Source organism: Falco peregrinus, chromosome 13, assembly GCF_023634155.1.
Source record: "Falco peregrinus isolate bFalPer1 chromosome 13, bFalPer1.pri, whole genome shotgun sequence".
Taxonomy (NCBI): Eukaryota; Metazoa; Chordata; class Aves; order Falconiformes; family Falconidae; genus Falco; species Falco peregrinus.
In genome coordinates, this window is record NC_073733.1 from 2,420,008 (window position 1) to 2,439,787 (window position 19,780).

A 19,780-nucleotide genomic window follows, 5' to 3' on the forward strand; every position below is an offset into this window, starting at 1 on the left:
AATATAACACATGCCTGAAATCTCCTTCTGGAACAACCACAGAAGGCTTCACAAGCTGCAAGTATCCCGCACACATGCATCGGGACACCCTGCCTATGCAGGGATCTTGCTGCAACTATCTATTTTTGTCACCTCAGGATTGGATTTCCACCGTGCATTCTTTGTGGGACTGAACCTCAGAACTACTGGGGAGCAAAAGGTAATGTGGATCCTGCTCACCCAGCCACGTGTCACTGTGAGAAAGCACCACATAGCCGCTCTGAGCCCTGCATTCGCTGCCAGCAGGCTCTGGGTGGAATTCAAGATGTTTGGTTTTCATCTGTCAAGCACCGAGTTCTTCAGCAGCGGTGGGTGCCATAGCCCAGTGCCAAAATGCAGCAGCTGAGACCAGAGAGAGGAATGAGTTTGGGGTGTTGTTCATGTGAGGAGGAGTGAACTGATGGCAGAGAATTCTCTATGGAGCTGCTGTAGCCTTCAAATTGTTAGCTAAGTCGGCTAAAGCCAAAAGTTAATAGTCTCTTCATGTGCTGAAATACGCATCAATATTTCATCGGTTGTAGGAAAGTATGGTCTAAGGAAAAAAAGAAAGTATTTCAACATCAACAGCTCTGTTATGTATTTTAATGTATGGCACGAGCCTTTCAGCACCTTCAGAACTTACACTGCCACCAGTCAAGTCACAGCTACATTTGTGCTGTTGTTCAAGTTGGGCCAGAACCCTTCCTTTGAGTCTTAAACTGTCTCACATCCAAAGTGTTCGGAGTGTAAACGTGGTCTAGAGCACTTCCCAGCCCTGAAATGTCTAGCACCGAACAGCCCTGTAGTGGCTGACACATTGGGATCTGCCTGGGTGCAGAGTGAACAGGTATGTAACGATGTTCTTAGCTCCAAATGTCTATTTAAAGACTCCGCCTCCTCTCCCTGTTCTAGACCGTTTTGGCTTTTTTGTACTTTCTCCCCCTCCTTCTCCCCCCATTTCTCCCTGTCTAACCATCCCCCATCTCTAAAGGCAAGACACTTCTCTGCTGTCAAAGCCCCTTCTTTTGTCCTCGTGCTGGAACAGTACTGCAGCGCTCTCTGCCAATGCCCTTGCCTCCGGACCCCCAGCTCTGCCACCCACAGCACCCGGGGGCTGACCCACACCGCTCCTGCGCTCTGGATTCATCCATCCCCCCACTACCACATCCCAGGCACCCACCACAAGCTGCTCGGTGCCTGTGAGACCCCCGAGCACCGGGGGCTGCGGCCCCCTCTGAGCCCCGTGGGTCCGAGCTCTCGCCATGCAGCATTACCGACGCACCCTATAGCCCAGGCCAGGCGAGACGCAGAGCCCCCCGGTTCTGCCTCGGGGCTGGCGCAGCTACCCACCCGCGTGGCCCTGGGGGAGCGGGAGAGGTTGGGGAGCTCCAGAGCACACCTGGATCCAGTGGCAGTCACAGCCTCACAGCTGGCAGGGGGGAAGCAGGACTCACCTAGAGATTTGAGGGCATGGAGTGGAGGGAAGAAGAGGGCAAAGAGACGGCAGAAACTGAACCCAGCAAGAGGGAGCAGCTTACTCAGCTGCTGAACAGAAGCAGGAGCCCAGCGCCCAGGCTCCTTCCCAGCAGCATGGCCCCTGCGCCGCGGGACGCCACCCGGGGCCTGGCCAGTGAGACAACTGCTGCCTACATTAGCTGTGCTCAAAAGTGTATTTTTTAAACAAGTTGCAGGAAACCGTTTTTAATTCACAGTATTTTTTGTTGTTGTTGTTGTCATTAACTGGCAGGAGAAAATCAGTGGTCAGCTGTCTAAGGAGAAGAAAAGCTGAGAATAAACTGTCCCGCTAAAACAAATTACCTCGATCTCCTCTCCAAAGCTGGCAGCTGAGCAGCATTAAGTCTCCTATCTGCCCATGTTTGGCTTGTTATTTAATTACAACAGAGATAGGGATGACAATCTAATTACACTGAAATGTGAATCTGGGCTTAGAACAGCACATCCCATATACGACCCAGGAGAATCTGAGGGAAGAAAGAATTTCCAGGATGGGAAGAGACAGCTACTTTCATTTATTAATTGTTTTTCAAACACCTCGGGCCCTGTTGAAGAGGGGTCCCAGCAGAGCCCCCCACGCCCCCAAGGACTGTTGCAGGCAGTTTAACTGGGCTGTGTGTGAACCATCTCGCTTGACCAGGAGCCAAGGAGACAACCACAGTCTGACCTTCTGCAGTCCGACTGCCTGCCTGAGCCACGAGCTCGCTCCTGAGCAGATGGAGAGGAAAACCTCCTAATTATGCCGTGACTGAAAGATGGAGCCCTTTTCTCTCTGCTACCACTATCCACCGATGCTTCAAAACCAGTAAAGCCTTAAACAAGATGTTTAGTTAAAGTAACATCCCCTTGTTACCGAGATGGGGCAGACAGGGAGCAGTGAGCTGTCAGTGGGTCCAGCAGCAATCCGGCATCGCCCCCCTGCACCCTCAGCCCTCCCTCCCACGCTCAGACCGCAGTTACTCCTGCTAGAAGCGCAGAACAACGAAATCCTACAGGGAGCCCTCTGCACGGGCCGTTACATGCAGCGGCTCTGAAAGACCAGCCCATCCTACGGCTGCAGCCTTCGCTTCCCTCCTGGCAGCATCCCAGCTGCTGGCAGAACACGGGATGGAGACGACCTCACCCCAGCCCTCAGCGGGGCACTGCTCGCGCTGCCCGAGTGCCCCCTCGCTGGCAGAAGCCTGCTGCTATCTCCCATCCTGTCCGTGGTCCCCGGTGAGCGGGAGATGTTGGGGAGCTGCCAGCGTGTGGACCCCTGCACACATTTTCTTCCGTGTTTGACTGCAGGTTAGTTAAGGAGAGGGAGCTGCTTTAGACAAGTGCTGGTGCTGCCCAGAGCTGAAAACAATAAACATGATCTATGCATTCCAGGACTGAAGGGAGACAAAGACAGATAAGGCTGAGGATACTGATAGTTATGTTTAAAAAAGAGAAATAAAAGCAAAGCCGTTCCTGTCGGCTCCTACAGTGCTTCAGGAGAACCAAACGTTTCCTTGGGCAGTAGGAAATGAGCAGGTATTTCTTACAGCAGCGCTCACATGCCAGCGTGAGAGAGCCCTGTAAGGCTCTTGGTATTAACTTTGGGGACCAAGGGAGCTGAACAGCTTAAAGTCACTTGCTGTTCTTTTGCACCATCAGATTTCTCTCCAGCTCAGGGCTGAGGTACACTAGGAAGAGATCACAGGAGAAAGTTGGATTTCCTGAAGCTATTGGTGAACCTGCCCGTTGATTAATGGAGTTGCAATATCCCAAACTGAAAGCTGGTTCAGTTTTACGACCTTAAATTTCCCCCTTTAAAAAAAAAAAAAAAAAAAAAAAAAGGAAAAAACCAAGCTGAACACTACTGCAGCACCATTTCAAGTTTGTCTACTATCCCTGACTGACAATCCTCTTAGCAGTTACTGTCACCCTAGGAAAAGGATTTGACACGTTCTCTATAGGAAATGTATTTTTATGGCCAGGTAATGAGCTGATAGCTGTTTGTCCTCTCAGCCAGGCAAGTGCTCGTGGCTGAGAAACCTTCTTCTCGATTCCAGTCACAGGCATGCCAGACTGGAGCCCGCAGACGAAGCAGAAACTCTATTTTCATCTACACTGAAACACGTTTTCAGCTTCTGAGGGAGAGGGCAAGGCGCTGGGTCATGTCCAGCCAGATGTGTGACTTAGGGAACCGCTCTGGGCCACCAGTACAGAAGGGTGGTGGGAGGGACAACCGGAACCAGATTTATCTTTCCAAGAAATTAGCTCAACATCTTCTAATCGAAACTGGATTCAAGTCTTTGGGTTTGGAAAGGATCACACTAATACACGTCTCACCACTCTACTTCTGAATAATTTCTGACCTACGGATGAGGTGCAGGGTTCCACCCTGCCAGGACAAGCAGCGGGGTACCACAGAGGTGACCTGCGCAGGGTGGTGGGGCTCCCCCCATTGCAACAGATCCAGCCTATTCACAGGCGGTGGAGCAGACAGAGGAAAAAGAGATTTAAAAAAATAATTAAAAAAAAGATAAAAAAGTTACATGAGAACCACCACAGGTCGGGTACAGATTCAAAAAGCAGAGGGGATTCAAGTCAGCTGTATCGCTGTTTGGGGCAGGGCTCACACTGTCATCAGCAAAGCCATGAGTCCTGCTGCTTTCAACAGGAGACCCAAGACATAAAATTTTTAATTTTTATATAGAAAACTGCGCACAAAAGATGCACCTGCAATCACCACATGCACACCAAAGGGTGTGCATTAACCTACCTACCCCGTGCAGCACCAAATACACGCGATCGTGCAGAAATCTCATCTTTCGGTCCTCTCTGCTCTTTCCCCTCTGTCCGGGTTTTGGCTGCGATAGTTGATTTTTGTCTTAGTAGCTGCTGCGGTGCTGTGTTCTGGATTCCCTGTGAGAATAATGCTGATAACTGATGGGTTTAGCTGTTGTTGGTAATGTTTATAAGAGCCAAGGGCTTTGCAGTTTCACAGGCCCTGCCAGTGAGAGGGCTGGGGGCACAGGGAACGGGAGGGGACACAGCCGGGACAGCTGGCCCGAGCTGGCCATGCCACAGAACGTCATGCTCAGCAATAAAAAGCTGGGGGAAGAAGGAGGAGGGGGGGACGTTCGGAGCGATGGCGTTTGTCTTCCCAATTCCCGGTTGCGCAGATGCAGCCCTGCTCTCCTGGGGGGGCTGAGACCTGCCCATGGGACGCGGTGAATGAATTCCCTGTTCTGCTTTACTTTTGCTTTACCTGTTAAACTGCCTTTATCTCACCCCAGGATGAGACACTTTCTCACTTTTACCCTTCCGATTCCCTCCCCCATCCCACTGGGGGCAGTGAGCAAGCGGCTGGCGGGGGGCGAGTTGCTGGTGGGAGTTAAACTACAACACCCTGTACGGGAAAAGATTGTGCAGAGGTGCCACCATCTTACAGGCACGCTTTGTGCTGTCACTGCAGCTTAAACGCTTTGCAACCAGGGGGTGAAAGGTGCCGCACGAGCCCCCAGCACCCCAGGGAGGATGAGCTGTGCTGGCTCTGCTCCACAAAGGGAGCAGCTGGACGGACAAAGGGAAGCTCCATTATTTTTTCTTCATCATCCTCAAATCCTTTCCTGACCCAGGTCCAAGAACGTGGCTCTTTGGAAGGCTTGCACGACATCTGCTTTTTGGGGGGGGGGTTTGAGAAGGAGGGCTGGGTTTCAAAGAAATGTGCGATGCAAAAGGAGTTCTGTTATTCCAAGATTGTACTGGGATGGTTTCCAGTGATCTTTTAACCTTTTCAGACCAGTGGATTTACATCTGCTTACACCAGCAATAAATTTTGATCTTGGTCTCCTATCTGACATATTAGGCATCTGAAATAAGAATTACACTAATGAATTGCAAACAAATGTTTGTTGATCCAGTTTGCTGTTACAGCCTCACCGTTTAAGCAAGCGGAGCCTCAGTGCTCTGTATAAACTATCTTCCATGGTAGAGTAAATGTGAATTAAGGGGAGGCAGCTTCCATCTCGGCTAAGAAGAGCAAATGACAAAAATGCCTGTTCCTAGTACATAAAAGCTGCAATTACAAGCTCATTATTTAAGCAGTGTATTTCTGATACTTAATCTTCCTGGATTCATTCAGACACTTAGAAATCTTTTTGAAAGGATCCTCAAAAACTCAGCAGGTCTGAGTAATTTTTAATATTTTATTCTACACTCCTCAGAACAGATTTAAATAAATTACATTATAACCTCTGTATTTTAATAATTGTAAAACCTGCAGGGGAAGAAGTAAAACCACTTTCCACTTAATATGAGTTTACCAACATCATCCATAATGTTATAAGAAACCCAACAATAAAACTGCACAAACACTCTCCCCCTTGATTTTAAGAACAATTTACATCTTTTAACGTTGGGTTTTTTTCTGATTTAGCATGGCAATGATATGGAGATGAAATTAGCAGAAGTACTACAATAACAACATTATTTCCTGTGTTCTTTATGAGCTAATGGCTCGAGGCTCTCAAACAATTTTTATGTCGGGCGAGATGGAGCCTGACTTCCAAGCAGACAAAAGCACAATGTCTTGCAGCAGATTAAGTAGCTCATACCTGCTAGTGATATATTAAACTCCTTACTTACTGTTCTTATAGGAACTTTGTTATATTGTATTATAGTTAGTATTCTTGTGATCAATGAAATCTGCCATACTTAACCCTCCTACTAAGTTCTCTCTTCACCCCATTATCCTGGCAAGCAATTTAATTCCTTCTTAGTCAATATATTGCTACAGAATCAAATTAGTATTGCTGTAGAAATTAGTCATAAAGTACAGGCAGCATTATATGGGGCCCGATTAAAATATTCTCCTGAACAGAGCCTAACAGTTATATTCAACTAAATAAAAGTGATACATCAGTTCTTTCAGTCTCTTCGGGCCAAATTCTGTTAACTGAGTGTAAAAGTAGAGTAAGTCTGCTGATTTCACTGAAGTCCCTACGTTTTACTCCAGTGAAGCAGACAGCAGAATCTGGCGGCTAGCCTTTGTCAAGGAATTTGTGTTTACATTATTCTCTTATCCTTAATACTGAGATTCAGTGGGACTTGCCCAACCCTTGCTATGTGGCTCACAAAATGTCTGAAAAACATACAAAATAAACTGGCTGTGTCATTTCTAGAAACTGCACAGCTTTTTCTTCTTTACTAGTAGGACAGTACTGACCCGATGGCCGGTACTTCAGAGTTTTCTCTTTAACAGCCTGAAAGCTGGCTAGCAATGACCAAAGGTGTGTTCTCAAACCACCAGCAGTAACAAAATGCACGCATCTGCCTCCTTTTAGCCCTCCCTGGGAAGGTGCTGGGTTTGAAAGGAAGAGGCAGTCGGAGAGGAAGGGGCGCAGAAAGCAGTGCCCCCAGCCACCGCGGCCGTGGTGCGGTGGGGATGCTGCCCCTCCAAGTACGTGACCTTTAACTTGTACTGTGACATGAAGGTCTCTCCTGCTCCCTAACATCGTGCACTAACGGATTTACCAGTCTCCTGCATTCTTCTGAAACTCTTTATCAACAGGCGTGAACTCTGAAGGTTTACAATCACTGGCGGGACTCAAAAGACCCAGCCAAAAGGAATTACTGCAATTTTGCTGTTTCCATGGCACTGCAAGAAGGGAACACAGAGTTAAACCTTAACGGGGTGAGAACAGACCTCTCCTACCTCAGTGCTTTACTCACCTAAGAGTGACCAGGCTGTAATTTGCCCCACAGCCACCTTGCGCTGGGATCTCAAATCTAGCAGTTCTGGTGAAATTCTCCTGAAATGGAGAGTCACTTGTTGAACATGTACAAACTGTGAAAAATTTATATAGTCTGTTGGCTTTCTTTGCCAGGAAACCAAAACCTCAAATTCTTTCGCAGAGCGATGAAAACCATCACTGAAAATGAGACACAAATGAGGAATTGAGGAATGTAACGTAACTGCAGATTTAATTGTCCAGGGAACTGCTTGAAGCGTAATGGGAAGCAGGTTCCCAGGCCAGCGTTCTGAGCATGCTGGAATACATGCTTGCTTCTGTTAAACAATTACGCCCCGTATATCTCACACCTCACCCTCAGACAACTGCCGTCTCCATACGGCCATATTAAGTAACTTACCAAAAAATGGGTTTGGAACATATTTATTTTATCTCTTTCCACTTATTTTCATTCTGTTTCTCCACCATGACCAGATAATAATGGTAAAGTGTGTGTGACTGTGTCTGAGAGGAAAGAAAAAAAGAGGAGACCGTGATGTATTCCCCCATGTTTCCTAACAGGGGATGTCTGCGTGTGTTCTTAACACTTGCAAGCAACTCTAAAACATATTTAGACAAAACGAATAAAAGGGAAGGCTGTCAATAGCTTGAGTTTCAAACATATGAAACGATAAACTGGAAAAAATAATGATTTGCCAAAAGATAGTTAACGTATGTAACCCTCTGCCAGAAAAAAACCAAAAAGATGAGTAGGATGTAGTAAAAGTATCATGAGATGGTTCCAGTACAGAATTCTTTCTGATCCTCCCTAATATGGGGACAAAGCCTCCTTGAGAGAAACCAGCACCGTATTCAAATTAAAACCAGCAGCTGCCACCTTCTCTAACATAGCCAATAAATTAATAACTGTGCAGGATGGGGGTGCACAGGAGCGCCTAAGCACACACTGGGACTTCCCTTGCTACCAGTGTTCCAGTGGAAAACAGCCCAGTTGAGCTGGATGTTAAATGGATCCGCCCAGTCAGCAAAGGGCAGCAAAGAGCCTGGTGCCCGGCCGGGCAGCGCTGCTTCCCCCGGCAGCTGCTCTGCACCCCAGGGCTGGGCAAGCTCTCCAAAGGAACAGCCATGCTGGGGGACCCTGACAAGGACAGATCGCCAGGTATCACCGATGGCTTTCGTAATGGTACGTACCCGCCATGGACTGAGGGGTATCTCTGCTTCTTCTCTGCCTTTGTTGCTAAACAGTAAAACATGAGTTCCTATCAAATTCAGCTGACCTGCATAAAACCTAAGCGGGGGAAAAAAATAAATCAGTAACCTGATTCTTCTCCCTATCACTAATAGTGGTTAATCTGCATTTTATAGCCATTCGTCATCCTAAAGTACAGGCTCACAGCTGAGAATGAGTATGTCACTGCACACTTCCACCTGGCTGCTGACTTGTATAATGGAGTGCGCACTCACCCTGAGCCCTCCGTGTGTGAAGTGGATGGTAGCTCACCACCGGTGCAGATCGAAAATGGGCACGTGAACTGTTACTGCAGCTCAGTTGACAGGAAATAATTTGCTAAGCCACTTCATTTCTTTTGATCACATAGTAATTTTGATCACATACTAATTTATACCTTTGTGGTTATAGTCTGCCCCACGGACTGGCTTTTCAGGTCCAGTATGACATTGTTCAGTTCATGTTTTTCCACATAAATAAGGGGATATTTTAACCTTTCCTTTCCTTACAACCCATTTTTGCCCACCCGAACAGACCTAAGCCTGGCCCACTCCTAGCACCATCTTTAATCAGGGAGCTGAAATGTGTCCTGCGTTATACCTGACAGGTATAGTTAAGTACAACCTTCAGCATAAAACTTAGTATTTAAGGTTATTTCACGGCACATTTTCGTGGCTTCAGAAGAGCGAGATTTACCTGGACAACTTCAACCTTCCACCTAAGCGAAGAAGGAACTGAAGTCCTTCCCTCAGGTTTGATTTATCGGGTTGTTTTCAGTTTGATATATTGTAAGATACAGGATTTCTTGAGCGCAAAGCAGCTTCAAGACAGACCACGCCGGACCAAGCCCCTTTGCAGCTTTGCATCTTGACACCAGCAGAATTCTCAGTGGTAAACAGACCCGTAAATAAGGTGTTAGAGACCAATTTGTTTGCAGTTCTGCTGAGCAACAGCACCAAGAGAGCTAAAAATGGGTTACACTTCCAAAGGACTATACCCAGAGAAACAATCCTCCCAGTTCCTCCAGTGTCCTTTCATCACTCTTTCACTATGAAGACAGACCAGCCTGAATTCTTCTGATTTAATTCCTGCTGTCAGTGATACATATAATTACGTATGGTTTATAATAGTGATACTGGAATATTCAGGTCTTTGGAAAATAAACTTAACACTAAAGAAGTGCTTCAGAAGATGCCGCAGAGAGTGGTTTCTGAAACCTTTTGAAAACATAAGCACTCACCAGAATTAAGGGGACTCCAGAAGGTTGAATTAGCAAAATCAAACCCAAAACCTGAAGCATCTAAAAGCAGCAAGGAAAATAAACAACAGCATTTCACCTTTCAATCCCAGAGATGGAGATACATAGGATATGCACAAATATGACCTTTAAAATGTTAGGTAGATGCTTCTGCTCAGCTCAGCCAGTATGCCACAGAAGAAAACCTGTACAGACGGAATTGTTTTGGCCATCTTTACTTTTAGGCTAGGGGTTTTAGCCATGTCAGTTACCCCTGATCCTAAATGTGATTGACCAAGACTGAAACAGACCAAAATCTACTGCCGGCTTGAGCTGGCAGTCTTGTACTCCAGCATACATATTCAACAAATTCCCATTTCTGAGAAACAGTAATTCTACTGCCTCCTAACTTCTGAGTCCTTGGCCTTGAAATATTACCGTTTCTTTTAAACTTCTTGCTATTGACCTCTAAATAACTTTACTCTGCTAAGTTACTTTGCTGGATGGCAATCAGCTAAACTCATTTTTAGGTTTACTCCCTTCAGAAAATAAAATCTGGTCTGTATCTGGTTTTATTTGTTTCCAGAAACAAAATCAAACCTGTGCTCCCTTATGCTTTTGGGAGTTTTGCTCCCATCCAGCATGTTCCCTGGCCACCTAATGACAAAAAAGTAACGCCAATCCTGGCAGTGGTTGCTGCAGTGATACAAATGTACCGCCCCACCAGCACTGCCAAGGAAGGGGATGCTTTTTCACTCCAACATCTGTGCAGAGTGCTTTGCCTCTCTAAAACACTGACGCTTTCTCTCATACACTAAACCTGTTCTAGCTAACATTGGTGGGTTAGTATGTCAGCCTTAACTTTTGCTAGTTTTGATTCCCTTAAGAAACGGTAGTTAATCCCTCCACCATTTGTGCGTTTGCTTGGTGCTAACTTTCAGCGCTCCGGAATAATTGTACTGATATTTAGCTTAAGTTTTTGCTGCTTTAGTTTTAGGTCATCATTCTCTGTCCTATCATCATATGAAATAGATTACACTATCCCACAGGAAAGGAATTAACAAAGTAAGGGATATATACTAGGTTACCTTGAAGACAGTTAGAGCCTCTGGTTATGTCTCCTCAGAGAAACCTCTTCCCTGAATTATATAAATGTAGTTGTCTCTTGTCTTTCTGTTGCCAAAGTCTTCATTCCCATGCCCTCAAAGACAGAACCTGTCCAACAAATAGCACGGCTTATTATTAATCACCAGTGATTAAGTTACTTTGAATAGTATAAAAGAGTGCTAATTTTCTCTCGAGAGTTTCACATTCTCTAACCTAAACAGTCGCATCCTTGGGCTTCAAAAGGAATTCTGGGCTGCTTACACTGTTCAAGAGAAAATTCTCCTAAGGATTGACTCTCACAGCCATCTTCATGAACACCAGTTTATATGTAGCATGCTGAGAGCAGCAAGAAAAAGAAGCGGATGTCTTTTACAAGACAGATGATGCAATCAAGAAAAGCTAATCTGGGCCTGATGCTACAAGTCCTTGTGTGAAGGACAGAGAGCAACTAATCCAAGCAGAGACACTGCAAAGAAGCCAACTGATTTATTTGTCTCAGAGCTCATATTGTGGAGATACGAACTTCAGAGCTGTAACTTCCAGTAAGGAAAGAGAAGTATGAAAGACCAAGATAATCAAATTGGCAATGAAAATAAACACAGAGTAACCAACCTCACAGAATGTATAAGGCTTCTGAAAAGAGTTACAAATTGGGTGATCTCATTGCTGTTCTCCAGCAAACCAACTGGTTTTAGTGGAAAGATGGCAAGAAGAAGGTGGCCTTAAGGAAGCCCTAACCCTGAAGAAAATAAATCAAGTTGCAACTCAGGCACATGAACTGGATGAAAATGAACAAGAAAGAAGTTACAGACTCCTTGCTGGTATCAGATGATGGGGGAATTTCATACATCATTTTACCCTAAGGCAATATTAGCCACCTAATTTGAACATATTGACAAAACTGTCTGTTACAGACAGGGCAAGGTCTACCTTATCAGGGTTTCAAGAAGTTGAAAAACTCCTCCTAATGGTTTTAGGATGTGATTAAGGCCACCTAAATACCCCTCAGGTTTGTATTTGATGCAGTTAAGTCCCACAGAGGGCTCAGAAAACTGATGCTCTGTGCAGCCCTGTATTGGAAAGGACTTTATAGCCAAGGTCACCCCTTGTCCTGTGCAGGGGCAGACCCCTGGTGTGCAGCCCTGCGTGAGGCACACAAGGACGTGCTGACACACTGCTGATGGGCTACACAGCCCGTCTCAAGCTGGTGAACAAAACTAAAGCAACAACTCCAGAATTACCTTCTGAGGCCGCTTAGGGCCCCTCTGCAGCCAGCAGGGAGAGGACGGTGCCTCCCTTCGATGCCCTGGATCCCTCAGTGGCTGTAACCAATTCTGTCCGCAGACTGGAGAGGAAATCCCTTCATAAGACAGTTCTTGATGCCTAAATCAAGTGCCTCAATCAAGCTGTCTGAATCTTGGCACATGAGGTCAGGGGATGATAGCCCTGTGCCTTCACGGACTGCAAACGGAACAAGAGCTAGAAAGGTGAGCGGGTTTCAGAAACAGCCTGGTGCAGAAAGAGCAGAGCAGCCTCTCAGAGGGATTAATTGTCACAGCTCCACTGAAGCCACTGGAGCGATGACAAGTGACTGACAGTTTGCCTCAGAGAGAACACTATAGTTATACGAACAGGATAAAAGATAGGCGTAAATGTGGTCCGTGTCAGACATTCACCCACAACTGTGAGCTCTCTCTTTAGACAGGTACCTCTGTAACCGCTCTCCTCAAGAGTATTTAAAAGGTAGGTGGCTGCTCTTTGAGACTGGAGGAAGGATGAGATGTGGCTCTTGCTACAACCCCCTGCGGCTATTTCCATCTTCCTACAGCCAAAACTCTCTGAAGTAAACAGAACCGTAGGATCTCACACCCTGCACGTAGCTTCTGGTGCTGCCTGCCAGTCCCACTGTTTACATGAACATGCAAAACTGGCCAGCAAATTCATCGAGCCGGCAGCAGGGCTACATTTTCGCCAGTGCTAGTCCCTCTTTTAATTCTGTGAATGGAACAGGAAAATACGAAATTCCTTTTTAGAACTCTGAAATCAAAAGAAAATTACACCCATCAATTCCAGAAGAAACAAGATTTACCCTTAGAAGTGCTTAAAAAGCTTGCAAGGTCTTTGTCCTTACACTGGATCTGATTTTCAGTTATCTAATGTAAGGTCTCTCATTAAGAAAGCAAGACATCCTTTGGTAGGGTGTTTATGAAGTATCCAGGTTATAACATGAGATTAATAAAAATCTGCGATGGTTTATGTGAGAACTGACAGACTGTGATTGCTATTAAAATCAGTAATATTATGACTAAGACTAATAGACAAATACTGATTAGAATCAAAAGAAACCAATGAGTTTTCCTAAGATCCTGTTTCAGGGAATATAGGCAACATCCACGTGTGCCTTCTACACCCCCCTGGGTCTGATGGTAGGTACTGCTGTCCCACATGCCAGCGGACTGGCAGCGTTTATGTTATTGTTCTGTGTCTGAAACTATCCTGCCACTTCCAAAATAGATTAATTTCTTTTTTTACACAGATACAAGCTTATGAGTTCCTTCTTTCTGGTGAAAATGAAACTTAACCCACTTATGTTCTTTGATGTGATCCCGAAACCTAGCTACAACGCAGAGATGGGTTTGCATGTTAAAACAAAAAATACGGAACAATAAGAAACAATCTTGAGACACTTACCAACACTGACATATATAGTCACGAAGGCTCCAAAGCTATTGATTTCCCTAACGGCAGCTCACCCGATCCAGAAGATCTTTCCAGCCAAGCATTATTCTCGATGTTAGCACCCCTACTGCCCAAAGGACCCTGCCAAGGTGTGCACTGAGCAGAGAAACACCTTTCTTTTGCAAAACCACTGTTTAACTTAGTCCAATAAACTATCCGTGTTTAGCATTTTGGTAGGTAGGTAGAAAAACCAGCCAGGTCCAAGGTCAATCCAGGAAATGCAGACAGGAATTCAGGAACAGGGCTGGGACCTGCACACGGCAGCGTGGCTCGGGCAAGGGCTCAGTGCCCCAGGCTGAGCAGGACCAGGACTCCTCACCATGGGGGTCCCAGGCAAGACTGCTTAGGGCCCTTAGGGGTACTAGTGCCCTCAGAGCCCCGACACAGGTCTGACAGACGACTTACACATTCAGTAGCCTCATATAAGCACTGCCCTTTGAACCTGTGTGAAGGGTTTTTTCACTTATTGTAGCTACATCCAAGATATGCTGGGGAAGAAGAATGAAAAGAAATGGCGTAAGCTGAGATCTGGGGATCAGGATATCCAAGTTCCAAACCCAAACTGGACACAGACTTTACCACGTCCGTGGTGGGGAGGGGGGGAGAAACATCTGGAGGAATTCCAAACCTTCACAAATAGATGCTTGTCAGGGCTTTAATAACACTAACTGCTCCTACCCCCAAGCTCCTCTTGCTCCCACAGATACCAGTTCACGCCAGTGCCCAGATGAAATAAACATTTAAAAATATTTTTTTTTACCTCTTTGCCTTGATATTGCATCTAAGAAAAAGCTCCATGCAATTTTCTTAGGTGTATCACTCTTTGCACTTCAGCCCTTTTGTGGCAGCTCTGAGAGAGATATCGCCAAGCTGGTATTTCTCAGCTTCTAAGGAAAGCACAAATAGTCACAGACATGCTCATAGAAATAGGTCTCCAAAAAACAACAGGCATAAAGAACAAACTGAAATTTGGCTCTAGACAGACATATCCTAAAACAAGGACTGGTGAGATGAAAGGACAAAACGATGAGTGAAACAGAATCTCCAGGGCCTTGTCCTCCTTTTATTTATGCCATACCAAGACGTACCAGACAACAAAGTTACACTGATACAAAAAAGCCAAGTTTTTGTTTTCTTTGTGATTATAGTGTCAAGCAAAGGGATGAGTTGTATACAAGAAATGTACAATTCTGTCTGAAATACCTCGTTTTCTTGCCTTTGAACCAGACGGCAAGGTATTAATCTAAGGGAAAAGAAAAAAGTGTCATCCAAATTCACCAGCTTCTGTTTATTAAAACAAAAAATGTTCAGCATCTTGGGACTGTAATGAGAACAAGAGGTTTATTAGGAAGTCTATTTTCTACTCACCAGTCTAACTAGTTTCCTGCTGTGCTGTTTCCCTAATAGGTCTGTGGATTAAATGCAAAGTTTCCTCTACTAAATGAGGCTTCAGACTAATGCTGGAAAAGACCATGTATTTCGATGGAGAAAGTTTAAAAAAGAAAAAAAAGTTGTTGTTTAAGCCCTTTGCTGCCCTTTGGGCCCCCTGGAGAATTCAGAGCCAGAAGAAAAGACACAGAAACACAGTAAATCACTGGAGGCTGAACTGGAATTTTCTCTGCATATTTTGAAGACTGACATGGACAAAGCAGTGGTACCAGTGGTGTATGAGAGGCCAACAGCAGAGTAAGTGCTGCAGCAGGTGCTGTTAACTCCTTCCTCCTAGTGCTGATCTAGCCCTGCCAGGCTCTTCTGGCTTTTATCATACCCAGTATTTCATTTGCTTCCATAGGCACTTGGCTTCTGCTCTTCCTCTGCCTCTCTTCTGTTGCCTCTACAAATCTACTAGTCCCTCCCAGTCTCTGTTCCTGCTGTTCTGCAGTTTTTCCCACCTCCATGCTCTGCCACCTTCCTTCTGTTCTCCCTTCACGCAGCATCATGTTTTGCCCAAATCCACCTAGGGAAGCCTTACACACTCTGTCTGTCTTGTACACCCATAATCTGTTGTGCCTTAGTTTCCCTGTTGACAGTGCCAAACCTCAGAGCCACAAATAGTCCCCCACACCTAGCAATAAAAAAAAGTATGCCACAGAACTATCAAGTGGTTTTCATGACATACGAATGCGTAACTCCTGACTGTTACCTGCAGGAACTATATGGATAAGATGGATGAAATATCAAGTTTTAAAGCAAACCTGTTGTGAAATAGACAGCCTGCAGACTTTTCTATGCGGTGTCACAGTTAGAGGGAGTTCCTCTCCGATTTTTCCCGTTTTGCTTTCTTACTTGTCCACGGTGCTGCCTGGCCAGGGACCGGGGCACACCAACATAAAATCCAGCCTTCTCCAAAGGGACAGAAAACGTGCCATTAACTCTGCGGATCCAGAAGACAGTTCCACACACTCCTCCTCTCTGAACAGCCACTGCAGGAAAAACAGTTTACATCCATACACGTTGGAAAACACTTGGTTTGATTACTGACAGTATTAACAAAGGAATTAACACAGGCTAACCTCCTGGAATCGAGACTGCAGCTTCACCTTCATCTCTGTGCTCATATTCCTTTTAATGCCATTATCATATATATTATCCTAAAAACTTTTCTTGTAACTGTGCACCAAGAACGTATAGTAAAGTTGCTCTTTGTGATGGTATTTAAACCAATCTCTGAACCACTGCTGCCCAAAGCAAACTCTCCCATCCTGCAAGCAGAAACTCCATTTCTCTGATCCAGCCAGATAATCTGTGGCAGCCGTATTTTGAACCCCCACCGATGCTACATCAGTGCTGAACTCGGCGATCACATCAGGGAATACAGGGTACTCTTGCCCTTTACCTCTACTACAGCAATCTTGCATGACCAGTAAAGTTTAACACCCAACATTTGTATCATCACAGAGACAAAAAGCTTTGGCCTACAGCCAGCGAAGATACCCGCTTTTTTTCCCTCCTGCTTCTGAGATGTGCTGTTAGTCCGTGTGACGTGTCTTCTGAATTCAACATAATACAAGCCATGTAATGAAAATTACATTATGAAGAATGCCATGGAGAAATCCTAAACCAGCCTGTGAACTAGTGGTGGCCTGCTCTGGACATAGCAAAAGGACCATTATGAACTTCTATGTTACTATTATTTCAGACATATTTAGCAAAATTTTTTGTCACATTTGAAGTTAGTGGAAGGCTTGCCACTGCTTTTAGTGATCCTAGCTTCAGCCCAGCAAGAGCTGACCTAAATCTAGAGTAAGGTGTAAAGAAGGAAACAGATTAAGATTCTAATCTCAATTCCATCACGGATTTTCTTCATTAGTTTTGGTAAATCACTTTTACTCCTTGTACACCCCATTCTCCATGTGTGAGAAAAACATCAGCTCTTTTTCACAGGGCACTGCAAGGTTTGGGTTTTTTTAACAAAAAATGCAATGACACCTTCTGAGGGAAGGTGGCCAGACAATTGAATATATTTTCTTAGAGAAAAACAGCTTTAAAAGCCAGAAAAATCTCTCTTTAAGACCACATGAAAAACAAAGTTTCCTTTAGCTGAAAACCTAACTAGACTTTAGAACAGGCTGCAACATTGGCTTAGATCTGCAAAAGTCCTGAACAAACGAGCGTTTCAGACTCTAGTACTAATTTTCAAAGATTTTGCTTTTAAAGACAAAGCCCGTATTAATGTTTTCTTGCTGCCGTTATCTGGTCTTGAAAGATGGTTGGGACTTCAGATGTTCTACTAGCAAATCCGACAGGGATTAGCTAATTACAAGGCCCTGACTTTACTTGCATCATGAATAACACAAAGAAAGGCTCAAAGACTAATGTCAAGATTATCTGCAGGGCTGTTTTTGTTAAAAACTTATTCAAAACTTAAGAGAGGAAAAATACTTCAGTGTATCCCTATCTCGTGAGTGGTTTGAATCCAGTAGCAAGGGAAACAAGAGTTCCTTTGGACCTGTTATTTCCATAGGGACAGCAGTACCGATTTTGCATGTTTTATAGGAAGGGGAGGAACTCAAGGTCACTTTCCTCCGTTAGGAATTTTGATACAGGACTAAGAGATGGTTTTCATGCAGTTATTTTACCTGGTCTCTGTCAAACTATTAATCACCTTAGAAAAGTTGATTAATCAATGTAGAGGCTCTTGAGAGAAGGTGACGTAAGAACTTATAAATTATTTTGAGGCGAGAAGCTGGTGTGAATAATCAGGCAATTCTAGGAATGGTGAAGATGAACCAAATCTGTCTTCACAGTACTTTAAAAAAGAGAGAAGTACAAGATGTACTTACAGCCACCATCACAAAACACTAAGGGCTCGCTGTAAATTAAATTTCTCCTGGGAAGAGTCGCAACAACTTCATGAAGCTCAAGTTCAAGATGATTGTCAGAAGGCTGAGTGGGGTAGAAGTCATTAAAAATAAGGTTCCTAATCCTTTAGCTAAGTCTTGAAATATCCAGACTTGTGCTACAAGCTGCATTGGTGCTGTGGAAGCATAGCAGTACCATTCTCACATCCTTTATTTTCCCACCAAGAGAACACAACAGTCTCCTGTTGTCCCTCACCCTCCCTCAGTCCCATGCAGTCCACGCTGCAGTCAACACTCCTTCAGGACACCAACTCCAACCTTTACTTTTTTTCTCTAGCTTGCATGCAGGCAGAACTCTTCAGCAAAGGGAACAAAAGGATTTCTCAAGCCCTGCTCTCCCTCTGCCTCCTCTCTGCAGAAAAGCCAGTCTGTGAGAACACAGCCATACTGGATCATCCCAGTCTGGATCACCCACATCCCAGCATTTCTTCGTGCAGTTGGGACCCTGTTCTGGAGAGTATCTAACACAGCCACCCCACCTGGCAAGCTAAACCGCTGCTTTGCTTGGAACCGAGCTGTATTTGGGTCACGTATTTAAATTCTTCTCAATTCTGGAAGAGACTTGGAGGGGTTGGAATTCTTTTCTTAAGTTCTGAGCGAGGAATACACTGGCACAGTAATCAGGGCTCAGTTTTCCACTGGAGTAGGCTTTTTACAAATTTACTAGTGAAGTCAGTGTTTAAGTACATAAATACAGTGTGCATGGAAAAGCTGACAGATATTTCTCATTACACAGGTCTGGCAGTAGTTCACCATTTCAGAACCATTTCCTTCCAGCTCTGCTTTATCATCTTGGACATGGTGAGCTCCTGTCAAAACACAGCTCTGCCAACACACTTTATCCAAATTTACAACATTAGCTGTGCTGTAATCCTCTGTCCAAACACCCACTGGGCAGTGCACTTCCACCCACACCCTCTCCTGGGTTTGCATAGTCACCTCTAGAGCTGTCCCAGAGCTCAGCAGTTTCATTTTAGTCCCTGTTTGCCCACATCAATTTATTTCAGGACTAAAGGTCGTACACACAGAAAGCCAGGTGTATCCATTTGGCAGGAATCAGGGACTGATGTAGGCTGGAGCTAGAATGGGATGCAGGATTCAGGGACTGATGGGGGTTGGAGCTAGAATGGGATTTCCCAAACAACCTAAACCTTAAGCTCTCAGTCCCACCGTGGAAAAGCCAGGGCTCTAGCATGCTGCCCGTGGGCTGCCCTGTACCTGTTCCTGTTGCCGCCCTTGGCGGAGGCATTCACTACCAACCCCTGCTTCGGAGAACACGGCCTCCTGTATCCAGCCTTCGGAGAGGTCCCGGCACTCAAGGAGGTTGCTGCTTCCATCCTACAGTGGGACGAGTACTTCTCCCTGTGCAAGCTATCGCAGCTGAAATCCCTCCGCACGCCAGCACCAAAGCTGGTATCTAGCACAGTGGGCCCTGCAGCATTACATCTAACCTGTCAGAGCTCATTTTCAGTCTCGTTATTCTGGGGGCTGGTGTGCTGCCAACTCATCTCCGACGGTTCAGCAGCACGAGCTCCCCTGGGGTGCACTTTGTTTTCAGATGTCTCTCTCCAGCCTTACACAACACAAAGCTCTGCCACAAAGCCTGCGCAGAGAGCAAGACTTCTGTGCCTACCAGACACAAACAAGTGGCTGCACGTCTGGGTCTGAAAGTCTAGCCCAGTGTTGGTCTGCCTGGCCGTGTAAGCCCCTCTGCTTGGTCTGACAGCCCTGTATCTTGGCACGCTGAAGAGGCAGAAAATAGCCTTCCTACAGAGGGAAAACCCTTTGCGGCAATTCAGGCTTCTATTTTCACTCTCCCTGTGTTGAACAGTAAGTAAATATGCAGTAGGTC

At 45.4% G+C, this 19,780-nt stretch overlaps 1 protein-coding gene across 7 annotated transcripts in view; it reads right to left on the minus strand.

Annotated features, from left to right (window-relative positions):
* C13H8orf48 (chromosome 13 C8orf48 homolog) overlaps positions 1 to 19,780 on the minus strand; it is a 118,290-nt gene that overhangs the window by 17,293 nt on the left and 81,217 nt on the right. For 5 of the 7 annotated variants that reach the window (XM_055817754.1, XM_055817753.1, XM_055817757.1 and 2 more), the window contains 5 exons: positions 14,771 to 15,990; positions 10,810 to 14,454; positions 8,448 to 8,544; positions 7,657 to 7,760; positions 4,287 to 7,316 (listed from right to left, as the gene is read on the minus strand). The gene's annotated coding sequence lies outside the window, so the exon portion shown is untranslated. The remainder of the gene's footprint in view (positions 1 to 4,286; positions 7,317 to 7,656; positions 7,761 to 8,447; positions 8,545 to 10,809; positions 14,455 to 14,770; positions 15,991 to 19,780) is intronic. The other 2 variants (XM_055817750.1, XM_055817751.1) reach the window with 2 other exon arrangements.